Here is a 15,570-nt window from a genome sequence, read left to right as displayed (position 1 = left end):
CATCATATATTTTTAAAACCCATAATAAGAAGGATGGGTGGAAGGACTATAATGACTCTAAATTTATCCCCTTATAACAAAAAGGTCCAACACACTTCAATCAATTTTCTCTTCACAAACTTTTTCATTTTTCTCTTTTTAATTGTTTATAAATTTTTAGAAGTTTTACTATTTCTTTGAAGATTATTTTACACTTAATAAATCTAAATTTTATAATATTCACAAATCTTTAAAATTGTAAAATTAATAAATAAATAAAATACAGTTTAATTACATTCCTATTCATTATTTCTTAATTTTATCCTATCTTAAATCTTTGAAATAATAATGAATGCAACTAAACTTATTTTTCAATGTAAATTGAAGGTATGAGGCAAATATGTATACTAAGTGCATTAAAAGTATGGCACTACATGAGATGATCTTAAACATTTAGTACAAGCTAATATTATGCATATGTTTTCATAGTATGGGTAAACCACCTTAAACAATCTAAACCTTAAAAATAATTTTCCACATCTTCATGACACTTACTTTTCTTGTAAAAATTATATGCAATACAAATATATTAAATCTACAAGACAATTGAATATGATATGATAAAAATATCTCTAAAAACAATTAGATTTATTGTAAGAGAAGATATGACATGAATGTAGTGAACAAAAAGGGAAAATGTTCTAAAATTATGATGTCCTTTGACATGATCTAATACTATTATTTATTTTAAAGTTAATAAACACTGATTCATCCTCTTGTCTGTGGCTTTATTTTTTAAATTATTGTTGGGAAATATGTTTATCAGTCTTGAGTATGTCTCATGTTATCATTATCCTAATTTTATTCTTTCTTTTTCGTAGGGATGATAATGGACTGAGCTTTTTTAGTATCTGTCTTGTGCACTTATAATGAAATGAGTTTAAAATTTAAATAAACAAAGTAGGAATACGTTTCAGAGTTTTTAAAATCTCGAGGCAAGTTTGAGGACGGGTTTGAGAATTACCTTATCTTGCCCCGCCTTATTCCAATTAGATATAAAATTAAGTTTAAATTTTAATTTTCTTATTTTTAGTATGTATATATAATAATGAAAAATTATTTTTTGATAAAATAAATTATAATATTTTATTTATTTATAAAATATATTTATTTTAATGTATTTAAAAATAATTATTTTTTCCTAAATTTTAAAAAAATAAGAAAAAAAATTAAACCAATAAGAGGAACGAGTATGGAAATTGGCATGGTTGTCCTAGTTGATTTAATTTTTTTAATAGGATAAAAAAAAAAAGAACCATTTAAATAAATGAAACGGGGCGAAATGGGGAAGATCCGTCCGATCCTACCCTATTATCATCCCTATCCCGATCCTGCCCTATTTTCATTCCTATCCTTTGATTTACAAGAAGTCATCGTTACCACAAGTTTATGTAACCTCTTTTTACCCAACGAATAACACCCGCTAATGCGTCTCAAAAGTAGAGGTTGTGTGGATCCACTCGTTGTCTAAGCATCGGAGCGTGGAAAAGAATATGTTTTTCTTCTCACACCATCTGTCCACACACAAGTGGGCCTGAGGATACCTTTATGTATATATATAATCTGGCAAGGTTTGATTTCAAAGTTTCCCTTCAAAATATAACATACTTCCGCATCACGTTTTATTTTATTAACATTAAGCTGTCCCGAATCGCACGAAACCCACCATCACTTTTTTTAATAAAGCGATCCGCATCAACAACTATCTCGAATTGTACAAAACCACGGCCATTGTCTTTAATTTCCGTGGCGGCCCATCCGCCAAGGTTGTTTTATTCGAACCTTTTCATTAAAAAAAGGATTATTTTTGTGCTTCATTTCAAGAAGAGCAAAATAAAATGAATGTCTTGGAACCAACGTCTGAATAATCTCATATCATGTATGAGTTTTCAATTTTATTTGAAAAACACTATGGTACCACCGTGCATGCATGATGAACATAGATATCAATAATCGGATTTGGCAGTGGCATCCTAGCCATTCATTTAAAAACAAAAAACAAAAAAGAATTTATGTTTTGTAATGAACCATATCCAACTATGTAGATATTATCCGCTCTAAGCCCAAAGAAGATCTCATAGGTTTAAAAAAAGCTTACATGATAAAGAGGAATTCATACTTATACACACTCTAAGCCCAAAGAAGATCTCATAGTTTTAAAAAACGTTTACACAATAAAGAGGAATTCATACTTATATAGTATCAAAAACTTTATCTCCTATATGATGTGGGACATCACAAACACTTTTTATTACGGGGTAAAAAAGACAAACACCCTCTATGGGACCAAACAAACCCTATCGAAGATCGACTCTGATACCATTTGTAATATTGTCTACTTTAACTTCAAAAAAGATCCTTATGGCTTTAAAACCTATCTATAGAGTTAAAAAAAGATTCATACTTATATAGTGTCAAGAACTTTCTCTCGTATCCAATATGAGATATCACAAACCCCCCGCCATACAGACACAATGTCCTCGTTGTATTCTATAGTTAATTAATTTTTTAGTAAACATCACTTTTTTTTTTTTTTTTTTGGTAAATAAAACAATGGTAAAACCTTTTAAAAAATAAAATTGCAAAACCTTTTTTTTTCAAATAAAATAGTAAGCACTTTTTTTTAGTAACAATTTCCATGCTCATCTCCATAGGAATCCCAAAGCCACCCACCTACATGCATGGGAATCATGCATGCATGGCTACCCCCCATGGTTGCCATTCATCAACACATACCCATCCTTTCAAACCTCCATACTTACCCATGCACATCACCACCCTCATACCCATGCAAACTCTCCACGTTTGTATACCCTAGCCCTCATACCCATGCAAACCTTCCATGCTCACATACCCTATCCAACATGCATGGCCACCCCCCATGGGCACTTTCACTCACCACCCATTCCTCACCCGTCCATCTCTCACCTTCAATACCCAACTCCCTCATTTTCTTCCTCACCAGCTTTTCTCTCTCTACACCACACCACAATCCCCTCACCACATTTTCTCTCTCTACGCCACACCACATGTCTCTCACCACCTTCTCTCTCTTTACACCACACCACAATCCCCTCACCACATTTTCTCTCTCTACACCACACCACATGTCCCTCACCACCTTTTCTCTCTCTACACCACGCCATGCATCCATTCCACTCTCCATGCTCTCTCATGCATGCCCATTACTCACATACCCGAAAAAACCGTGTCTCTCCCTATACGTGAGGCATCTCCAGTGCACTCTCCATCAACATAAGAGGGTCTCCAAGGAGTGGGGTTGAAGGAAGGATCCGGTTGGAGTGGTGGGCTGTGAGGGAATTTGGAGCCTTTTAGGCTTGCCCATAGGTGGAGGTTTGAGCCCAAGCCCAGGTTTGTGATAGAAATACGTTTTGGGCTTGCCTCTATTGGCCTTGAACTTAGGTTTAAGTTGGAGCCTAGGCCCAAGCTTTGATGGTGATGGTGCCTTGGGCTTAAGTTGGAGCCCAGGCCCAAGCTATTATGGTGATGGTGCCTTAGGCTTAAGTTGGAGCCCAGACCTATGCTCTTGGTGACGGGTTTGGGCTTGAGTTGGAGCCCAACCCAAGCATGTTGATGAAAGGCCCCATGCCCCCTATGCTAGCCACCCTCATTGGCCCATGCCCACATCAACTTAGCCCATTAGGTTGCCCAAATCCTAAATAATTCTCTTAAAAATCTCTAATATCCATAATTAATTAATTCAATCATTCCTTTTTATTTGTTATCTTATTCTATTTATACCAATTTATTTAACTCAACTTGAAGACGATTAAAGGACAAATTATTAAGGTTGGATATCCTTTCAAAACACAAAATAATTTATATTTCACCTTCCCATCTTTAAATTATGTCTAAATCACCACATATGAAAAACTTTTGTATAAATTAATTTATATTGGACTCAAAGCATTTTTCTACATTCTAAACTTTAAATCCCATTTTCAAAACTTAGGTCTTTAAGTAATTTTTCAAAAGTCCCATGTCTTAATTTAATTCTTCAAATATTCATTTAAATCTTATTTTCATCAACTAGAATTTTAATCCCATATTTATCTAGTTATTTAAAGTCTAATCCTTCAAAAAATTCATATTTTAATTTAATTTTTCAATCCTAAAAAAATCCTACAATTCATTTAAATTTCATTTTCATCAATTAGAATCATCATCCCATATTTATTTAAAGTCCAATCTTTCAAAAATCTCAATTTAACTTTCAACCTTAGAAATTCTATTATTCGCCCAAACGTTATTTTCGTTAACTAGAATTCTTATCCTCTATCTTTTTATTTATTTAAGGTCCAACTCTTCAAAAATTCAATGTCCTAATTTAATTTTTAATCCTAAAAATTCCACTACTCACTTTCTATTCGTTTAAAATTTTGTTTCCATTAAGTAGCATTATTATCCCATATTATCTATTTAATCTAATCGTTAAAGTTCAATTCATCAGAACCCGACTTCCAAATCTAATTTCCAACCTCAAAAGCTCCGTCGTCCATATATCGTCATTTAATGATTATTCTCGTTATTAACGCTATCTCATCCACTCGTTTATTCAGTTATTCATATATCAAAGATCTCATCTCTAAATAAATTCTTAAGTTTTCAATCTCTAAATTCACATCTTCAAATCTCTAAAATTCCATCTTTCGCAATTATTTACCTAAACTTTGTTACTTCACCATCGTTATTATTCCATCCCTTTACTTATTCGCTCATCCACTTATCCCCTCATTTAAAATCCCGAACTCTCAAATCATTTTCAAAGTTTCCAACCTCGTTCAAATTTAATTTTTTAAAATTCTCATTCCCGCATTTAATGCCTGAAAGTCCGATCTTCAAATAAACTCTAAAATCCCAATTTTCTTTAAATAACTTTCGAGACTCCAATTTTTCAAATGAATTTCAAAAATCCGATTTTCTCTCAAATAGCTTAATTCCATTCTGGTCTTCAAACAATCTTCTGCTCCTCTTGTTTTTAATAAGCATGAACGAATTTTTCGTAATTCCAAACAATGGAATTTATGAGATTAATTCATGTAAAATAAACGGGTTTTGGTGGGGGCCCCACATATGTGACTGATCGATTGATTGACTAATAGATCGATTTGATTATGATACATGATTGATTTATCCTGCTCTCTGACATGCATGCTAGAAATTATTCCTAAATTGTGCACTAACCTCTCTATTGATAGCGTATGGCGGATCGTTGCCCAGGTATGCACCTATTCTCACTCTGGTCACTCTATATACATGTACTGATTCCCATATGTGCATGATCAATTCGGGTATTCATTGATTTCTTTATTAGATGCCACGATTGCTTCATTTTATTAGTAGAGACCCGTTTTTAGGGATTTAGAGGGGTGCTACGGTCTTTACCGTACCTTCCCAATAAGTAACCTGACCCCCGAACCCGATCCGGTTTTTCACAGACCACCTTTTCTAAAACAAGGAGTCACACTTAGGGTTTTTCTTTCTTATTTTGTTTACCTTTTAAAAGTAAAACAAAAATAAGTGGCGACTCCAAGTCATTTTCTTAATCCAATAAAAATCAATTTTTTAAATGAAAATCGAGCTCGCCATCGAGTGGGAAACGCATGAGCCGAAATGCGGGGTCCACACTTTATATTTAATACATCCTCAATATTATTTTTTTGGTTATTATTATGTTTCTGTTTATTTTTTTCTTTCTTTATTTAAGTATTGATTGTTGTGGATAAGGGATTTGCATGAGATGATTTATTAAATTGATTTTAGGATTTAGGATGTTGTTTCCTTTCTTTCTTATTATTTTTTTTATTTTTTTTATTTTTATTTGTAAATACTTTGTACAGTTTCATTTTATTTCCTACATTCTCAAGTCATCAATAAAAAATATTTTGTTTTTCTAGAAAATAAAATTGCAACTACTTTTTTTTTTAAAAATAAAATTGCAAAAAATCTTTTCGTTGGATAAAATTGTAAAATCCTTTTTTCAAAATATGAAATCCATTTTTTTTAAAATAAAATTTGTGAAGTCAAATTTTAGATAAAAATTGTAAAATTTTATTGAAGCAAAAAACGTAGTATTCTTTTTAATAAATGTGAAAATACAATTGAAAAATCACTTTTTGTTAAGAAATAAAAAAGGAAGAAGAAGAAATAAAACTATAATTAATTTTATTGTAAACATCACTTTTTTTTTTTTGGTAAATAAAACAATGGTAAAACCTTTTAAAAAATAAAATTGCAAAACCTTTTTTTTTGTTTTTCAAATAAAATAGTAAGCACTTTTTTTTAGTAAAATAAAAAAAAATCATCTTAGTATTTTTTTATTTTCTTGTAATTATATTGAATTGGATTTTAATACTTTTTTGTAAATAAAATTGTAAAAGTCATGCTGCAATGAAAATTGTAAATTAAATTGGAATATTATTTTGTAAATAGAATTTATAAAAATCAATTTTTTTTATAATAAAAGTAAATAAAAAGCATTTCATTGTAAATAAAATATTTCGAAGCATTTTTTTTAAATAAAAAATAAATTAAATGTATTTTAAAAAAATAAATCAAAATATTTTCTTTTCTAAATAAAATAAATTGAAATTGTCAAATTTGGATCACCTTTTTTTAAATAAAAAAAATTGTAAATAAACTCTTTTAAATTCTTTTAAAAATATGTTGCATTTTAGAAATCATTAAAATTGTGTTTTTAATCAATTTAATAAATAAACTTGTGCAATCCTCTTATCATTTATCTGGTATATTGTTGTAATATGATTTTAACCATGACTTGTATATATTTATGATTTTTTTAATCCATAATTAACTAATTAATTGCCAAAAGTTTCATCCACTTGTTTATAAGACACCATATTTATTTAGGTTTAAAGGGATGTTACATCCCCCGTAACCCTCTTGATAGGAGATATGACCCTCAAACCAATTCTTAGTCATAGACTTGTGTTTTTTCCAAATAAGAAGTCACACATGATTTTTTTTTTCTTATTTTATTTTCCCCTTTCAAAATAAATAAAATAAGTGGTGACTTCATCTTTTCAAAAATTAGTTTTTCACAATAAAAACAAGTCTCGCAATCAAAGTGATAATACATGTGAAAAAAAAAAAGGGGTCCAAATGGTCATATAAGAAACAACATACTCTTTCTAACATACTCTTTCTTGGTTATGTTTGAAAGTCCAATATAGCTATGTGACATCACTACAAAACTCAATTGGCTTTCTTTCTTAGTTCATGACATCAATATTTCTTTTTGAAATCTCACACAATCACTTTGTGGCAACACCAGTGATTTTCATATGTCCATCAATCATGTTTTTCATAATCACATTAAAATTGGACCATCACTCTGTTCATGAAAAGTTAAGTGTTGGAGCCCTTGTCACTTGATTTGTGCCTTCAGCTAATATATCTGGTAACATTCTCACTAAACCTTTATTAAGGCAGTCCATAGTTACTACTTGTAGAAAGTTGGGACTTAAACTCATTTCACTGGTTAGCTTGTAAGGGGATGTTAAGGACACACATCATGTAAAACATTGACTCATGGTATTGAATCTCTACATCATGGAGCAATCTCTACAATCTTTAGAATCATGGAGCCAATCTCTAGATAATGACAACTAACATTGCTTTCCTAGAATCATGATGCAAATTTCTTCAATAAACCCAATGATTTTGTAAAATCGACAAAGTTGAGGAGACAATGGCTAATTAATATCAATAGCATTTTTTCATTTTATAATTTTAAGTAGAAATGCAATTCTTGTATTTATACTCATATAATCATTATAATGAGTTAACAAAGATTTACCAAAATTTTCTCTAATCTTGCCTTTGAATTCTTGGTTTTTTTTTTTTTTTTTTTACATTATTACATGTGTTTCTAAAAAATAAAAGCTCTAAAAGCGATATTTATGAATTTATTTTCAAAAGGACAGTAATTTATATTCACGTTAAAAGTATCTTTTGAAAAGATAGTTTCGTACAAATTTGTAAATTGTGTTTATAGTAAAACTCCATTTGGATGTTGCGTTGCATAGCACTTGCTGTTTTCTACCGAACTTGATGATCCTGCTGCCTCCATTCTATTTAGAATCTCCATGAGTAAATATTTAAAATCTTCACTTTCTAAAGACATTCATATCTAAAAAAGAAAAAAAAATAGTTATCATCTATAAGCTAGAATTATTATATGGACGACTATTGTGCATCTTCACTTTCCATATAAATGCATCACTAATAGCAAAATAGATCAATTTGTCATCTATGAACTGTCAATAGTCTACTTTTTAGAACACTATGTTCTGCTAAATTAATCATAGAGAAAACATTAGGGTTCTACTCTTTCTATCTAAAAGTATAACCAAAAGAAAAAACATAACAATGGCTCATCCATGAACTACGTTTATTATAACAAGGAGCACTAACTATGTTGTACTAAATTTGATGGTTTTTCTTGTTCCTTCCCCTTTGATGTTCCTATTGTAAACGTCATAAATCTTCATTTCAAAATGAAATGCATATCTCAATGAAAATATATCAATGTATCAACAATTGGTACTTCTATTGTACAACGCTCATTGTGATTTGCAAACCTTCATGATAGTCCTCTCTTTCTATCTAAACACATAATAGTGGCTCATCTATGAACTACTCTTATTATAGCAATGAGTACTCACCATGTTATACTGATGGTTTTTCTGGCTCCTTTTCCTCTAAAGTTCCTCCTGTAAACATTATGAATATTCACTTTAAAATCACAAGCATATCTCAAAGAAAATAGATCATATGTAAACTACTGTTAATTGTACTATAGAGCACTCAATGTGCTCTACAAATCTTGATGATAATCTTTTATATCAAGATCAAAAGACAAGACTGATAGAGAAACATAAAAAGTGAGTCAACTATGAACTACTTTCATTATAACAATGAGCACTTACTATGTTGAACTAAAATTGTTGGTTTCTCTAGCTCTTTCTCCTTTAAGGTTCCTCCCTTAAATATTATGAATATTCAATTTAAAATCAACTGTTTATCTCTATGAAAACAAATCAATCTATTCACTATTGTTATTTGTATTGTAGAATACTCACTATGCTCTGCAAATCTTTATGATGATCTTCCCTTTCTATAAAAAGATAGGACTAAAAGAAAAATATAACAATGGTTCATCTATAAACTATTCTTATTACAACAATGAGCACTCACTTTGATGTCCTAAAAATGATGGTTCCTTTGGCTGCTTCCCCTCTGAAGTTCCTCCTATAAACATTATGAATTCACTTTAAAATCAAAAACATATCTCAATGAAAATAGGTCAATCTACCAACTATTGTTATTTGTAGTGTAGAGCACTCATTGTGCTTTACAAATCTTGATGCTAATCTTCTCTTTTTATAGAGGAATAAAAGAAAAACATTGCAATTTCTCATCTATGAACTACTCTTATAACAACAATAAGCACTCACTATGTTGTACTAAATTTGATGGTTTGTTTGGCTCCTTCCCCTTTGAAGTTCCTCCTATAAATTGTGAATATTAACTTTAAAATCAAATGCATATCTAAAAGAAAATAAATCAATCTATCAATTATTAATATTTCCAATTTAAATTACTCACTATGTTCTATAAATCTTGATGATAATCTTCTCTTTCTATCTAAGGACAAAACTAAAAGAAAAGCATAACAATGAGTTATTTATGAACTATTCTTATTATAACATTGGGCACTCAGTGATTGTACTAAAATTGGTGGTTTTTCTTGTTCCTTCCTGTTTGAAGTTCCTCTTAGTTTTTCTTACTCTTTTCTCTTGAATGACCTTTTTTAAATTCCCATTGTATTTAAAATAAAAAGCATATCTCACTGGAAATAGATCAATCTATCAACTATTCTTATTTGTATTGAATAACACTAACTATGTCATGCAAATCTTAGTTATAATATTTTCTTTCAATCTAAAGAAAGGATTGAACAAAAACAATACCAATGGTCTGTCTATGAACTGCTCTTATTATAACAATGAGCACTCACTATGTTATACGAAATTTGATGGTTTTTCTGGTTCTTTCCCCTTTCAAGTTCCTTTTGTAAACATTATGAATATTCATTTTAAAATCACATGCATATCCAATTGAAAATAGATCAATTTCTAAACTATTGTTATTTGTATTATAAAGTACTCAATCTGCTTTATAGATCTTGATGCTAAGTGCTCTATAAATCTTGATGATAATCTTCTCTTTCCATATCAAGAGCGAAGACTAAAGGAAAAACATAAAAATGGCTCATCTATGAACTACTTTCATTATAACAATGAGCATTTATTGTGTTGTACTACAATTGATTATATATTTAGTTCCTTATTCTTTAATGTTTTGGCTTTAAATATTATGAATATTTACTTTTAACATTGAATACATATCTCAATGGAAATAAATCAATCTATCAACTATTGTTATTTGTATTGTATAAAACTTATTGTGCTTTACAAATATTAATGATAATCTTTTTTTTCCCCTCAAGATAGGACTAGGATAAGAACATAACAATGGCTCATCTATAAGCTATTGCTTATTATAACAATGTGCACTCACTATGATGTACTAAAATTGATGGTTTTTCTAGCTCCTTTCCTTCTGAAGTTCCCCCTGTAAACACTATGAATATTCACTTTGGAAATCAAATGCATATCTAAATGAAAGTAGATCAATCTATCAAATATTATGTACTAAAATTGATGTTTTTTCTATCTCCTTCCCATTTGAAATTCCTTCTACAAACATTATGAATATTCACTTTGAAAATCAAATGCATATATAAATGAAAATAGATCAATCTATCAAATATTATGTACTAAAATTGATGCTTTTTCTAGCTCATTTCTCTTTGAAATTCCTTCTATAAACATTATGAATATTCACTTTGAAAATCAAATGCATATCTAAATGAAAATAGATCAATCTATCAACTATTATAGCACTTTTTATTATAGAAACCTTACTATGTTCTATAAATCTTAATGATAATCTTGTCTTTCTATCTAAAGATAGGACTAAAATAAAAAATAGCAATGACTTGTCTATGAACTACTCTTATTATAACAGTGAGTACTCACCATGTTGTACCAAAATTGATGGTTTCTTTGGCTCTTTCCTCTTTGAAGTTTCCCCTATATATATTGTGAATATGTTAAGATAGAGCCCTTAAAATAATGACATGATTTTGAGTTTATTATTTATTTAATAAAGTTCTTATTTCACCTTAATCTACCATTTTTCCATGTATTAGACTTTATGAGCATTTAGGCTTGCATCTCTTGCATTGTACATGATTTGGGTGAATTGGGAGTTGGGCGAAAGATCCCAGTCATGGGTTCCTTGCTAGTAGATGATTTCTTCACAACCAATTCATGGAGTTAAGCAACCTTTTTAAGGTTATAGTGAACTACCTTCTAATTGGAGGGATGGTTGATCTTAGCCATTGAGATGGGGTTCCTATGGTGTGTGCACTAGTTTGTATGGTTATATCTTAGACATGACCTAAGGTGAGTCATGATTTAATGTTATCGGGTAGTCATCACTTCACCAAGCTGCTATGTTGTTGTGCCAAAGTTAGTAGTAGCTTTGATCTATGGGTGAGATCCTAAAGTGACATATATTCCATATGGATTAGGTCACTATTGATGGAAGCCGTTAGCTATGATATCTCATGGGATTGAGATAATGAATCCCCTTAGGTTATCCTAAGGATGTGTGTTAAGGTAAACTATAATCATAGTAGTTCCTTAAGTGCAACTTGACATTAACTCTTGGTGAACTAAGATATGTCAATTGATCACACTATACAAGGATTTGGAACTCAAGGATGGTTTCACCTCATTAGATTATGTACACCAATTCATGAGGACACTATATACAACAAATAGTAACTCATAGACTAGAGCACTTAGTGTCTCGTTGTTATTTACGTAGGGTACTAAACTGCAATTGGCTCTTTGTAGTGGGATGTTATGTCAACTTTATAATGGGATTCTAAGTGAGCCAGTACTATCCTATAGGTCCCAGTGGTTCCATTCAAGCTCATATATCTTGATGACACATTTTATAAGGATTATATCCACTCTTAGTTAACTTATGTGCATAAGGGCATTTTGGTGATTACATAAGATTGTAAAAGGGTTAGTGAACGATATCACTGGATGAGGCTAATTAATTAATTGAATAGTCCTATTGGGTTAATTAATTAATTAGGGTCTTTTTTGGGTTAGATTGAGTGACCTAAGCCCACGATGGGCTCAAGTCACTTAAACCTAGTAGGAACCTTGTATATACCCCCTTAAGAGTTAGAGTTTTAAGGTCTTTGATTCATTCTCTACATTATAGAGAGAGAGCCTTAGCATCTACCTTCCAAACTTCCATTATTTGGGTGTCAAGCATCAAGGGAGATTCATCGATTGGAAGGTCACAAGTTTATAGGATCTCTAGCAACTTTGACATCACTCTTCACTGAAAGGAAATGATTTAGGAAAATCTAAATCATTGGTATATATGGTTTCTGATTCAAATATCTAGATCCGTTTTTGTTAAGAAAAAAGTGTCTTCACTTTAGTTGCTAGGATTTAGATGTCCTAGAAAGTCATTCCATGCACCTAACCTAATTCTAGAATAAGGAATAGAGTTTTGCCATTCCTTACAACTGGTATCAGAGCCCTATGTTAGGAAAAAGGTTTTTGCTACGTTTGTTATTTATCCTATGACCCCAAGGATGAATGTTTGTGCATAAGATCTTTTAATCTTTATTTGTTATTATTTTTATTATAATCATTGATTTGTTTTACTTTTCCTAGATGGGTTGTAAACCCTAAAAGGAGTATAAGATTTTTTACTTAATATAAAAATCTCATTTTTACTCATAGATTGGTTTGTAAACTCCAAATTATTGGAGTATAGGATTTTGATGTAAAAATTCAGTTTTTATCAGTCTATATAACCTATGGAGAGTATGGACATATTTTAGACAATTACTAGGTGTTCTTGCACATTCTCCTACTAGAGAAAAGAGTATTTTCAAAGAAAACAATGATCAAAGATGAAGAAATCCATCCTTTGATTCTATAAATGCTTGAGCAGCTATATTAGCACTTGAGCTATCATCGAAGGCTTAAGTTGTCTATCCAACGCTCAAAGCTGCATCAAGTGCCTGAAGCACTTCAAGTGCTCCAAGTTTCCTTCAAGCACTTTGGGCGATTTCAATGACCTTTTTAGGTTTTTTTAGGGGTACTTTCAATCTTTTATAAAGCCACTAACCTTATTATTATTATAGATTCATTTTGGTATGTTTGGATTTTGAAAATCCAAATATTTGGGTTACCAAATAAGCAATAAGATCCCTAAGGCCATGGGATTCCCTCTTTTATTCTATTTCCTTTTATGCTCTTATTCTATATTACATATGATAAGGAATTGAATTAAAAGTTTTTCAAAAAATAGTAATTTTGGATTTTCTTACGGAAAATAAATTTTTATGAGGATTTTTTTGAAGTATTATTTATTTTAGAATTGGATGTTGCTATTATAGAATTACCATTCATTTTGGAACTTTCCTATTATTGGTGGTTCTCTACTCTCCTTCCTTCCCTGAGAAAAGAAGAAAAACAACTAAGGTGGTCCTCTATGCTCTCCCACCCTAAGAGAAGGAAGATGGCACCAAAATTTCCAAAATTCTTCAAACTCTCCTCTAAGATAAGAAGAGCTATGCTTAGGAACGAAAAGTTCAAGGACAAAGAATATGAGAGCAATTCCTATTTAGCACAAAAGTTTTAATTCAAGTACTAAATAAAGGTTTTTGAAAACCTCTTGATAAATAATTTATTTTAAGAAGGTTACCAAAATTACCTAAAGTCTCTTATCTCAAAATATTAAGTGGGATAGGGCTATAGGCAAGCTTGATACCTCTACATTCAAGCTCATCTTGATTTTGGGTCCATCACCATCCTAAAGATGAGGTGACACAAGGAATCAAGGGATATGGACTATCCTAATAGGACAAGACTATATGTGTCTATAGTGGAGTGGCCAATCCTAAAGATGAAACTCTTCACTTGGTAACATTGACGTCAAGGATCTTAGTTACATACTTGACTTAAACATGAAGTGGTTGAATCACCTAAAGTGGTCCCACTTGCATGGGTTAAGGTAAACACAAAGGTATATTAATAGATGCCTTAAGATAACCTTTTGAGATTTAAGACAAGTTGATTAATTGAAGAGGGTCTCTACCCTAATAATAAGAGTCATGACTTGCCTAAAATAGACTTGATTCTTGTGATACTAGGATACCTTGCATAGATATATGTAGTTTGGGAGCACTCCATTTTTGATAAATTTATTATCATTTTGCATTGAATGCTTAGTTTCCTCCATGAATGCATGGAATGGTTTATTTGTTACAGGAATAATGTCTTATAACCCTATCACCCTTATTCTCAATGATGATAAGATTACTAGACCTAATTTTGTTAATTGGAAAAGAAACTTGGACATAGTGCTTATAATAGAACAATTGAATTAAATAGGTAACTAGGGAACTTGCTCACTCCACCCATTCCTAATGAGCTTTCCACATAGGATGGGAAAGATGCTCATTCCTAATGACAAAACATGAATGAGAAGTCTCGTTTTATCATGCTAGGGTCTCTTAATAATATATTGCTATGGCAACACATGGGCACCAAAACTACCTATGAGATTCTCATGAGCATGTATGAGATGTTTGGTGCTAAGGGCAGGGTAGATAGGTAAGCAACTCTAAGATCCATTATGAACACTAGGACGATAGGAGAAACTCTTATTAAAGATCATATTATTCATATGTACATTCTTTAATGAGATAGAGATCCTTGGACCTGAGATTGATGGGGAAACTTTGGTCGATATGATCTTAGAGACCTTAACAAATCCCTTCAATTAGTTTAAGTTTAATGATAACATGAATAAGTTAATGATTAGCTAGCCTTAACTGATAAGGGAAGTCTAAATGGATGAGGGGATTCTCAAGGATGTTAGAGGTGTTCACATGGCAGAGAAAGATTCTTTGGATTCTTCTCATAATAAGAAGAAGAATAATAATTTCAAGAAAACCAAGCAAGGAAAGACCAAGGTTGGGAAATGCAAAAGCAAGGGAAAGGGCAAGTGTTTCCTTTATAGCAAGAAGGGCCATTGGAAGAAGGAATGTCCTATATTCTTGAACAAATCAAAAGGTATGTTTGATTCAATTTTAGTTGAATTGTGTTTAGTTGTGGATTACACCAGTTTATGGTGGATAGATTCCAAGGCCATTGACCATATTTGTAATTCTTTACAAGGGTTTCGACTAAGAAAAAGGTTGAATGAATGAGAGATATAGCTAACTTTGTCATCTACTGGTAGGATAGTTGTGCAAGAAGTGGGAGACATTACCCTAATATTAGAGAATAACAATTATCTAGAACTCAAAGATTG

The sequence above is a fragment of the Vitis vinifera genome, chromosome 15 (assembly GCF_030704535.1).
Source record: "Vitis vinifera cultivar Pinot Noir 40024 chromosome 15, ASM3070453v1".
Taxonomy (NCBI): domain Eukaryota; kingdom Viridiplantae; phylum Streptophyta; class Magnoliopsida; order Vitales; family Vitaceae; genus Vitis; species Vitis vinifera.
The sequence above is the reverse complement of the archived record's forward strand: the minus strand, read 5'-3'. Positions refer to the sequence as shown.